The sequence below is a fragment of the Bos mutus genome, chromosome 9 (assembly GCF_027580195.1).
Source record: "Bos mutus isolate GX-2022 chromosome 9, NWIPB_WYAK_1.1, whole genome shotgun sequence".
NCBI lineage: Eukaryota > Metazoa > Chordata > Mammalia > Artiodactyla > Bovidae > Bos > Bos mutus.
In genome coordinates this window covers 65,089,923-65,102,655 of record NC_091625.1, presented here as the reverse complement: position 1 = coordinate 65,102,655, position 12,733 = coordinate 65,089,923, and positions in this window count along the sequence as shown.

Sequence of the window (12,733 nt, the reverse complement as noted above, 5' to 3'; positions counted from 1 at the left end):
TTAATCAGATCTTGGTTTCTGTTGCAACTTCCTCATAGGGTAGGAGACTCTGAAGACTTAGGGTTTTGATATGAAAATTATCTGACATCCTTGTCAGTAATTCCCAGCCCCGTGCTGTTCCTTCAGTCATTCCAAGGTTCATGTGTAAAGGTGTGTTAAGAACCTAAACAGCACATCAAATGTTGATATCCCAGGCATTCTCCAGTTCCAATTACCACAATGCTAAAGGCAAAAATTTTGAGGAAGAATCATAGACTTTATCCCAGAAATCAGAAACTTGACAGAAAATAGGTTTTTCCCTGTTTGAAAGTGAAAGGGAAAGTTGCTCAGTCGTGTCTGACTCTTTGTGACCCCATGGAATTCCATGGACAATTCTCTAGGCCAGAATACTGGAGTGGTTAGCCATTCCCTTCTCCAGAGAATCTTCCCAACTCAGGGATTGAACCCTGGTCTCCTGCATTACAGGCAGATTATTTACCAGCTAAGCCACCCTGTTTATCACCTAGATTTTTCTTTATCTGGCTGTGTTTGAGAGTCTTTTTGTGTACCCATTTCATACCTGAGGAGTGAGAACAGAAATTAGAGCTACTCTGGGGAAATCTTATTACCATGAATTTAATTCATTTAAAGGACTTCCCAGGTGGCTCAGTGGTAAAGAATCTGCCTGCAATGCAGGAGATGCAAGAGACATGGATTCAATCCCTAGGTTGGGAAGATCCCCTGGAGGAGGAAATGGCAGCCCACTCCAGTATTCTTGCTGGGAAATCCCATGGACAGAGGAGCCTGGTGGGCTATAGTCCATGGAGTTGCAAAGAGTCGGACACGACTGAGTGACTGAGCACACATATACACATACAGATTAATTCATTTATGTTTAGAGGATAGCATACTGCAATGTAAATTGCTCTTGATTTAGAATCAAGGACATGTGAGTCAAATTTGTGTTTTAACTCTTGCTAGGTAGTAATTCCACATGACGGTGAAGGACCAGCCCATGAATTACTATGGGATGATGTATATAAGGCATCCAGTAGAGCCACTGGTTCAGAGTGGATTTTCAACAATCCATAACCTCTAACCACTGTTATTTATAGGAGCTGAAATGTTAAGTGTTTCTTGTATGGTGCAGGGAAGAGTCTTCTCCTAGCTTCTTCCTCACACAAGTTGATTTTTCCAGTCACCAAATACCTGTAAGTTAATTGTGAAAGTATTTAAAACTTAGATCTTTTAAAATCCATTCTAAGAATTCTCAGAGGGCTTTGAAGTCCCAAGCACTGATAGAGGGTCTCACGCCCAAATATTTTTATTCAGTTGTTAGAGATTTGACTGTCTTGTAATATTCTGGGGGAAAAAATTAAAAAAAAAATAGTTAAAACCCAATCATGGGAAAATGACATAGATAGTTAATCTAATCTGTTTTTCTTCCCTACAGGAAATATTGACACACTGTTCATTCTTTCTTACATAAGATAACTCTCTGTCTTTAAAAGTTTTCCAATTGTTTGAAGTCAAACCAAAAGTAGGCAGGAAAAAGACATTATCTGAAATATCTGAGCTTGAATTTGAAAAGCTATCTTGAAATATATGTTTATACAATGATTTAGAATAACACAAAATTTTCCAGTTGACTTTCCCTTAAAGATAACAGAACATGTGTTTATATTTGTTGGTGCTATGAATTACTCTCAGATAATACCCATTTGATTCAAATGCCTATAAAACACAGTGGTCAGCCATAGCAAAAGGAGTTTCATGCCTTCAACAAATAGATGAACACTGTCACAACTTCAGTGACAGTCTCATGAGAACTGAACTTCTCTTGTTAAGTCATTGAGTCATAATGGACAATCCACTTTTAGGTAGAATTTGGCATCACAGTCTTTTTTTATTCACTATTTGGAATATTTGTGCCTTGTGGAAGTGAAATGCCTTGTGGTTCTATAAGCTTAAAGCCTAATAGTAACGTGGTAGACTATCTACAAAGGTCGTCGCCAACCTTCTACCAATGTCTAGGCAGGCCATGCCTCCTTTCTCTCTCCTTGCATCTGAGCTGGTCTTCATCAAACGAATGCAGAAAAAGTGATTCTGTACTACTGTTGGGCCTAGATTTTAAGAGGCCTGGTGGCTTTTACTTTACTTGCTTGGAAGCCTATCATCTTGTAAGCATTTTGGCTTCTCAGTGAATAATGAGAAAGCATGTAGAGAGAGAGAGGCTATGTAGAGGAACTATGAAACACCCCAACTGATAACCAGCACCAGAGTCCCAGACACGGTAGTGAGGCATACTGGCTGTTCCAGCCTAGATAACCTCCAAGGTGTATGTTGCAGCACGGAGCAGAAGAACCACTAGGTGAGCTCAGTCAGCCTACAGAAAGGGGCTTTTTTTTTTTTCAGTCACTAAGTTTTGGTGTGATTTCTTATACAGAAAAAGAACAGAGGATGTACCTCACTATCAAAATCAGAGAAGGGAAGGTAGCAATTCTTAAACTGGAACTTCATAAATTGCAGCCTTTAGTGTAGTAGTCCTAGCAATATCAGGCAACAATAATTCAGGCTCCTTTTTCAGAAGAAGAATCTTTTGATTGAGTTATGTTGGTCTCCTTCTCAACATGACTTGCAGTCTTACTCGAATCCCCAACTTTTGCTGCAGTAATTCCTCATGACTGTGAGATTGCTAGCCTGGGGGTCCTCCAACAACAGGTCTGGTTTTCCTCAGTTAAGTTTAAAAAATGAATAGACAGCAAACATAGACCACTACTGTACATTCCAACCTTGGTGTGCAAATAATTAAGCTGAAGATATGATGCCCTTTGACATGTGTGTTGGAAAAGTTTAGCAAAGATTTCGAGTCACTGTGCAAGGTAGGTTCTCACAGAGAACAATACTATGCACTCTGGCATGCACATACTATTTAGCATGTTTTATACCTTAGAAAAAATTGTAGGACTTGACATCCAGTCAGGTGAGAGATAGTAAGAATCTGAACTGAACTCATAGTGATGACAAAAAGGAAGGATAATGATACAAGGTTTAACAACTGTTACAAAGGAAGGGGGAATTCCCTGGTGGTCCAGTGATTAAGATTCTGCCTTTCAATGTAGGGGACTTGGGTTCCATCTCTGGTCTGGGGTACTAAGATTCCACATTCTGCAGGGCAACTAAGCCCATAAGCCACGACTACTGAGCCTGAACCTGAGCCCCTCAACTAGAAAAGCCTGTGTGTGCCACAGTGAAGACTTAGCATGGGAAAAAAATTAAAAAGAAGGATGGTGACAGATTTAAAGAGATCAACAAGGGAATCTAATATCTAGATATAAAATGAATGTTTTAGAGCATGTTGCCTTCTTTTTTGAGGAGAGACAAGCAGACCTCCGGGGAGCTATCTTTTATTGCCATAAAAACACCTTAGTGTTTATCCCACCCTAAACTCCTATGATCTACAAGGACAGACATTCCCCAAAATGCTTAAAAGTGAAGATACTTTTTTAAGCGTTTTCATTGGACTGCAGGTCAGAAATAGAAATCTGGGAGCGGTCTTAAGATGGAGGAGGAATAGGATGGGGAAACCACTTTCTCCCCCACAAATTCATCAAAAGAACATTTGAACGCTGAGTAAATTCCACAAAACAACTTCTGAATGCCGGCAGAGGACATCAGGCACACAGAAAAGCAGCCCATTGTCTTCGAAAGGAGATGGAGAAGTCTTGAGGCTACTGTAAAAATAAGACTGAAAACCAGAAGCAGGAGGCTTAAGTCCAAATCCTGAGAACACCAGAGAACTCCTGACTCCAGGCAACATTAATTGACAGGAGCTCATCAAACGCCTCCATACCTACACTGAAACCAAGCACCACCCAAGGGCCAAGAAGTTCCAGAACAAGACATACCATGCAAATTCTCCAGCAACACAGGAACACAGCCCTGAGTTTCAATATACAGGCTGCCCAAAGTCACTCCAAACCCACTGACATCTCATAACTCACTACTGGATACTTCATTGCACTCCAGAGAGAAGAAATCCAGCTTCACCCATCAGAACACCGACACAAGCTTCCCTAACTAGGAAACCTTGACAAGCCACCCATACAACCCCACCCACAGCGAGGAAACTCCACAATAAAGTGAACTCCACAAACTTCCAGAATACAGAAAACCCACCCCAAACATACCAATATAAACGAGATGAAGAGACAGAAGAATACCCAGCAGGTAAAGGAACAGGATAAATATCCACCAAACAAAAGAAGAAGAGAAAGGGAATCCACCTGATAAAGAATTCCAAATAATAATAGTGAAAATGATCCAAAATCTTGAAAACAACATGGAATCACAGATAAATAGCCTGGAGACAGGATTGAGAAGATGCAAGAAAGGCTTAACAAGGACCTAGAAGAAATATAAAAGAGTCAATATATAATGAATAAAGCAATAAATGAGATCAACAACACTCTGGAGGGAACAAATAGTAGAATAATGGAGGCAGAAGATAAGATTAGTGAGGTAGAAGACAGACTGGTAGAAATAAATGAATCAGAGAGGAAAAAAGAAAAACAAATTAAAAGAAATGAGGACAATCTCAGAGACCTCTGGGACAATGTTAAACACCCTAACATTTGAATAATAGGAGTCCCAGAAGAAGACAATAAGATCATGAGAAAATACTTGAAGAGATAATAGTTGAAAACTTCCTTAAAATGGGGAAGGAAATAATCACCCAAGTCCAAGAAACCCAGAGAGTCCCAAACAGGATAAACCCAAGGCAAAAACACCTCAAGACACATATTAATCAAATTAACAAAGATCAAACACAAAGAACAAATATTAAAAACAGCAAGGGAAAAACAACAAATAACACACAAGGGGATTCCTATAAGGATAATAGCTGATCTTTCAGTAGAAACTCTTCAGGCCAGGAAGGAATGGCACGACATACTTAAAGTGATGAAATAACCTACAGCCCCCCACATTACTGTACCCAGCAAGGATCTCATTCAAATATGAAGGAGAAATCAAAAGCTTTGCAGACAAGCAAAAGCTGAGAGAATTCAGCACCACCAAACCAGCTCTCCAACAAATGCTAAAGGATCTTCTCTAGACAGGAAACACAGAAAGGGTGTATAAACTCTAACCCAAAACAATAAAGTAAATGGCAATGGGATCATACATATCAATAATTTTCTTAAACAAAAATGGATTGAATGCCCCAACCAAAAGACAAAGACTGGCTGAATGGATACAAAAACAAGACCCCTATATATGTTGTCTACAAGAGACGCACCTCAAAACAAGGGACTCATACAGACTGAAAGTGAAGGGCTGGAAAAAGATATTCCACACAAATAGAGACCAAAAGAAAGCAGGAGGAGCAATACTCATATCAGATAAAATAGACTTTAAACAAAGGCTGTGAAAAGAGACAAAGAAGGACACTACATAATGATCAAAGGATCAATCCAAGAAGAAGATATAACAATTATAAATATATATGTACCCAACATAGGAGCACTGCAATATGTAAGACAAATGCTAACAAGTATGAAAGGGGAAATTAACAATAACACAATAATAGTGGGAGACTTTAATACCCCACTCACACCTATGGATAGATCAACTAAACAGAAAATTAACAAGGAAACATAAACTTTAAATGATTCAATAGACTAGTTAGACCTAATTGATATCTATAGGACATTTCACCCCAAAACAATGAATTTCACCTTTTTCTCAAGTGCGCATAGAAGCTTCTCCAGGATAGAACACATCCTGGGCCATAAATCTAGCCTTGGTAAATTCAAAAAAATTAAAATCATTCCAAGCATCTTTTCTGACCACAATGAAGTAAGATTAGATCTCAATTACAGGAGAAAAACTATTAATAATACCAACATATGAAGGCTGAACAACATGCTGCTGAATAACCAACAAATTACAGAAGAAATCAAAAAAGAAATAAAAATATGCATAGAAACGAATGAAAATGAAAACACAACAACCCAAAACCCGTGGGACACTGTTAAAGCAGTGCTAAGGGGAAGGTCCATAGCAATACAGGCATACCTCAAGAAACAAGAAAAAAGTCGAATAAATAACCTAACTCTACACCTAAAGCAACTAGAAAAGGAAGAAATGAAGAAGCCCAGGGTTAGTAGAAGGAAATAAATCTTAAAAATTAGGGCAGAAATAAATGCAGAAGAAACAAAACATATCATAGCAAAAATCAACAAAGTCAAAAGCTGGTTATTTGAGTGGATAAATAAAATTGACAAGCATTAGCCAGACTCATCAAGAAACAAAGGGAGAAAAATCAAATCAATAAAATTAGAAATGAAAATGGAGAGATCACAACAGACAACACAGAAATACAAAGGATCATAAGAGACTACTATCAGCAATTATATGCCAATAAAATGGAGAACTTGGAAGAAATGGACAAATTCTTAGAAAAGTACAACTTTCCAAAACTGAACCAGGAAGAATAGAAAATCTTAACAGACCCATCACAAGCATGGAAATTGAAACGTAATCACAAATCTTCCAGCAAACAAAAGCCCAGGTCCAGACGGCTTCACAGCTGAATTCTACCAAAAATTTAGAGAAGAGCTAACACCTATCCTACTCAAACTCTTCCAGAAAATTGCAGAGGAAGGTAAACTTCCAAACTCATTCTATGAGGCCAGCATCACCCTAATACCAAAACCTGACAAAGATGCCACAAAAAAGAAAGCTACAGGCCAATATCACTGATGAACATAGATGCAAAAATCCTTAACAAAATTCTAGCAGTCAGAATCCAACAACACATTAAAAAGATCATACATCATGACGAAGTGGGCTTTATCCCAGGGATGCAAGGATTCTTCAATATCTGCAAATCAATCAATGTAATACACCACATTAACAAATTGAAAAATGAAAGCCATATGATTATCTCAATAGATGCAGAGAAAGTCTTTGACATAATTCAACATCCATTTATGATAAAAACCCTCCAGAAAGCAGGAATAGAAGGAACATACCTCAACATAATAAAAGCTATATATGACAAACCCACAGAAAACATTATCCTCAATGGTGAAAAATTGAAAGCATTTCCCCTAAAGTCAGGAACAAGGGTGCCCACTCTCACCACTACTGTTCAACATAGTTTTGGAAGTTTTGACTATAGCAATCAGAGGAGAAAAAGAAATAAAAGGAATCCAAATTGGAAAAGAAGAAGTAAAACTCTCTCTGTTTGCAAATGACATGATCCTCTACATATAAAACCCTAAAGACTCCACCAGAAAATTACTAGAGCTAATCAATGAATATAGTAAAGTGGCAGGATATAAAATCAACACACAGAAATCCCTTGCATTCCTATACACTAATAATGAGAAAATAGAGAAATTAAGGAAACAATTCATTCACCATTGCAATGAAAAGAATAAAATACTTAGAAATAAATCTACCTAAAGAAACAAAATACCTATATGTAGAAAACTATAAAACACTGGTGAAAGAAATCAAAGAGGACACTAATAGATGGAGAAATATACCATGTTCATGGATCGGAAGAATCAATATAGTGAAAATGAGTATACTACCCAAAGCAATTTATAGATTCAATGCAATCCCTATCAAGCTACCAATGGTATTCTTCCCAGAGCTAGAACAAATAATTTCACAATTTGTATGGAAATACAAAAAAACCTCGAATAGCCAAAGCAATCTTGAGAAAGAAGAATGGAACTGGAGGAATCAACCTGCCTGACTTCAGGCTCCACTACAAAGCCACAGTTATCAAGACAGTATGGTACTGGCACAAAGACAGAAATATAGATTAATGGAACAAAATAGAAAGCCCAGAGATAAATCCACGCACCTATGGACACCTTATCTTTGACAAAGGAGGCAAGAATATACAATGGAGAAAAGACAATCTCTTTAACAAGTGGTGCTGGGAAAACTGGTCAGCCACTTGTAAAAGAATGAAACTAGAACACTTTCTAACACCATACACAAAAATAAACTCAAAATGGATTAAAGATCTAAATGTAAGACCAGAAACTATAAAACTCCTAGAGGAGAACATAGGCAAAACACTCTCTGACATAAACTACAGCAGGATCCTCTATGACCCACCTCTCAGAATATCAGAAATAAAAGCAAAAATAAACAAATGGAACCTAATTAAACTTAAAAGCTTCTGCGCAACAAGGGAAACTATAAGAAATGTGAAAAGACAGCCTTCAGAATGGGAGAAAATAATAGCAAATGAAGCAACTGACAAAGAACTAATCTCAAAAATACACAAGCAACTACTGCAGCTCAATTCCAGAAAAATAAACGACCCAATCAAAAAATGGGCCAAAGAACTAAACAGACATTTCTCCAAAGAAAAGACATACAGATGGCTAACAAACACATGAAAAGATGCTCAACATCACTCATTATCAGAGAAATGCAAATCAAAACCACAAAGAGGTACCATTTCACACCAGTCAGAAGGGCTGCGATCCAAAAGTCTACAAGCAATAAATGCTGGAGAGGGTGTGGAGAAAAGGGAACCCTCTTACACTGTTGGTGGGAATGCAAACTAGTACAGCCACCATGGAGAACAGTGTGGAGATTCCTTAAAAAACTGGAAATAGAACTACCATACGACCCTGCAATCCCACTGCTGTGCATACACACTGAGGAAACCAGAATTGAAAGAGACACGTGCACCCCAATGTTCATCGCAGCACTGTTTATAATAGCCAGGACATGGAAGCAACCTAGATGTCCATCAGTAGATGAATGGATAAGAAAGCTGTGGTACATATACACAATGGAATATTACCCAGCCATTAAAAAGAATACATTTGAGTCGGTTCTAGTGAGGTGGATGAAACTGGAGCCTATTGTACAGAGTGAAGTAAGCCAGAAAGAAAAACACCAATATAGTATACTAACACATATATATGGAATTTAGAAAGATGGCAATGATAACTCTGTATGCAAGACAGCAAAAGAGACACAGATGTATAGAACAGTCTTTTGGACTCTGTGGGAGAGGATGAGGGTGGGATGATTTGGGAGAATGGCATTGAAACATATATAATATCATATGTGAAATGAATTGCCAGACCAGGTTTGATGCATGATACAGGGTGCTCGGGGCTGGTGCACTGGGATGACCTAGAGGGATGGTATGAGGAGGGAGGTGGGAGGGGGGTTCAGGATTGGGAACACGTGTACACCCATGGCAGATTCATGTTGATGTATGGCAAAACCAATACAATATTGTAAAGTAATTAGCCTCCAATTAAAGTAAATACATTTATATTAAAAAAAGAAATAGAAATCTGGATAAGAAGAGATATAGATTTGGATTTTAGGTTAATGCAATGAAACCAAAACCAAACCAAATAAAACAAAAAATCCAAGAGGGAGTTAATGGAGACCCATCAGGATGGTGGCTTGTACTGTATTATTCAGGGACTCTGAGAGCCCAGCAAAGCTGATTACTGCACAGTTGTCATATGATTTCCAGAAGCATCTTTTCTTGAAAAGTTTAGGTATGACTAAAATGTTTTCTTCAAAAAGCATTAGGTCCTCCAGTAGTTTTCCAGAGCTCCCAGCCCCATATCAGGGTGCTGAAAGAATTTATTGGAAAATTTCTTTCTTGGGTTTTGTTTAGAGCTAGATACTCTGCTCAGCTCAGTCAGGGAAATGCTCATATTTATTGGTCAATAGGCATATTTCCTGGATTAATATTATTTTAAAAAACCATTTTTAAATTTTTTTGCCCATATCCCTCATTAAGTAAGATCTTATTTCCCCAACCAGAGATTGAACCCATACCCCCTGCACTGGAAGTACGGAGTCTTAACCACTGGGCGGGCTACCAGGGAAGTCTTCATATTTTCCATTTTATTCTCACTGCTGGAGAACTGAAACATTCTATGCCATGTATAAGACAACTGAAACCCCAAACCCATCATGGTCTCCATAACCACTCCAGCTATCTCTCCCTGTCTCTTTTCTCACACTCAAACTTCTCCACAGCCTTCTATAGGCACACATTGTTTTATTGTGCTGCACTTTATCATGCTTCAGACATGGATAGTGTGCTTTTTATCAGTTCATTGAAGGTTTGTGGCAACCCCCGCACTGACAAGTCTATTGATGCCATTTATCCAAGAGTATTTACTCCATGTCACATTCTGTCATATTTTGGTAATTCTTGCAATATTTTAAACTTTTTCATTGCTACTATATTTGTTATGGTGATCTGTGATCATTAATATTACTATTGTAATTGTTTTGGGACACCACAAATTGTACCCATATAAGACGATGAAGAGGAACTAAAAAGCCTGTTGATGAAAGTGAAAGTGGAGAATGAAAAAGTTGGCTTAAAGCTCAACATTCAGAAAACGAAGATCATGGCATCCAGTCCCATCACTTCATGGGAAATAGATGGGGAAACAGTGGAAACAGTGTCAGACTTTATTTTTGGGGGCTCCAAAATCTCTGCAGATGGTAATTGCAGCCATGAAATTTAAAGACGCTTACTCCTTGGGAGGAAAGTTATGACCAACCTAGATAGCATATTCAAAAGTAGAGACATTACTTTGTCAACAAAGGTTCGTCTAGTCAAGGCTATGGTTTTTCCTGTGGTTGGACTATGAAGAAGGCTGAGCGCTGAAGAATTGATGCTTTTGAACTGTGGTGTTGGAGAAGACTCTTGAGAGTCCCTTGGACTGCAAGGAGATCCAACCAATCCATTGTGAAGGAGATCAGCCCTGGGATTTCTTTGGAAGGAATGATGCTAAAGCTGAAACTCCAGTATTTTGGCCACCTCATGCAAAGAGTTGACTCATTGGCAAAGACTCTGATGCTGGGAGGGATTGGGGGCAGGAGGAGAAGGGGACAACAGAGGATGAGATAGCTGGATGGCATCACTGACTCAATGGTTGTGAGTCTGGGTGAACTCCGGGAGTTGGTGATGGACAGGGAGGCCTGGTGTGCTGCCATTCATGGGGTCGCAAAGAGTTGGACATGACTGAGCGACTGAACTGAACTGAACTGAAAATGATGAACTTATTGATAAACGTTGTGTGTGTTCTGACTGCTTCACTGGCTGGCTCTGTCCCACATCTCTCTCCTCAGGCCTCCCTGTTCCCTGAGACACAACAACTTGAAATTAGGTCAATTAATAGAATCCTATAGTGGCCTCTAATCATTAAAGTGAGAGTCACACCTCTCTCACTTTAAATCAAAAGCTTGAAATAATTAAGCTTAGTGATGATAGAGGATGAGATGTGTGGATGGAATCACTGACTCGATGGATGTGAGTCTGAGTGAACTCTGGGAATTGGTGATGGACAGGGAGGCCTGGCATGCTGCAATTCATGGGGTCGCAAAGAGTCGGACACGACTGAGCAACTGAACTGAACTGAACTGAACTGAACTGAAGGCATGTCGAAAGACATAATGGGCTGAAAGTTAGGCCTCTTGCATAAAACAGTTAGCCAAGAATGCAATGCAAAAGTTCTTGAAGGAAATTTAAAAAGCTGCTTCAGTGAAGATGTGAATGATAAGATAGTGAAACAGCCTTATTGCTGATACAAAGATCAAACCAGCCTCAACATTTTAAGTCAAAGCCTAATCCACAGCCAAGCAAGCCCTAATGCTCTTCAATTCCATGAAGACTGAGAGAGAAGAAGCTGAAGAAGAAAAATTTGAATCTAGCAGAAGTTGGTTCATGAGATTTAAGTAAAGAAGTCATTTCCATAATATAAACATGAGAGGTGATGTAGTAAGTGGAGATGTAGAAGCTATATCATATTATCCTGAAGATCTAGCTAAGATTATTAATAAGTGTGGCTACACTAAGCAATAGAATTTTCAATGCAGGCAAAACAACCTTATATTGGAAGAAGGTGCCAACTAGGACTTTCCTAGCTGGAGAGGAGAATCCAATGCCTGGCTTCAAAGCTGCAAAGGATGGGCTGACTATCATTTGGGGCTAATGCAGCTGGTGATTTTAAGTTGAAGCCAATGCTCACCTACTGTTCCAAAAATGCTAGGGTCCTTAGAATTATGCTAAACCTATCCTGCTTGTGCTCTATAAATGGAAAAAGAAAACCATGACAGCACATCCATTTACAACATGATTTACTGAATATTTTAAGCTCACTGTTGAGCTCTACTGTTCAGAAAAAATGATTTTTTTTCGAAATACTACTGCTCATTGACAATGCTGGTCAGCCAGGAGCTGGTACAATGAAGCTAATGTTGTTTTCATGCCTGCTAACACAACATCAAGAAGTAATTTCAACTTTCAAGTCTCATTATTTAAGAAGTACCTTTTGTGAGACAATAGTTCCCAATAGATAGTGATTTCTCAGATGAATTTGGGAAAAGTAAAGTAAAAATATTCTGGAAAGGATTCACCATTCTAGATGTCATTAGGAACATTTATGATTCATGGGAAGAAGTCAAAATATCAACATTTACAAGAATTTGGAAAAAGTTGATTCCAGCTCTCATGGATTTCAGGGAAAGAAGTAATTGCAGATGTGGTGAAAATAGCAAGAGAACTAGAATTAGAAGTGGAGACTGAAGATGTGACAGTTGCTGCAACCTTATGATCAAACTTAAATAGATGAGGAGTTACTGCTTGTAAATAACCCAAAAAGGTGTATGGTTTCTTTTTTTTTTTTGATGAAACTAAAATTCCTGGTGAAGATGCTGTGAAAATTGT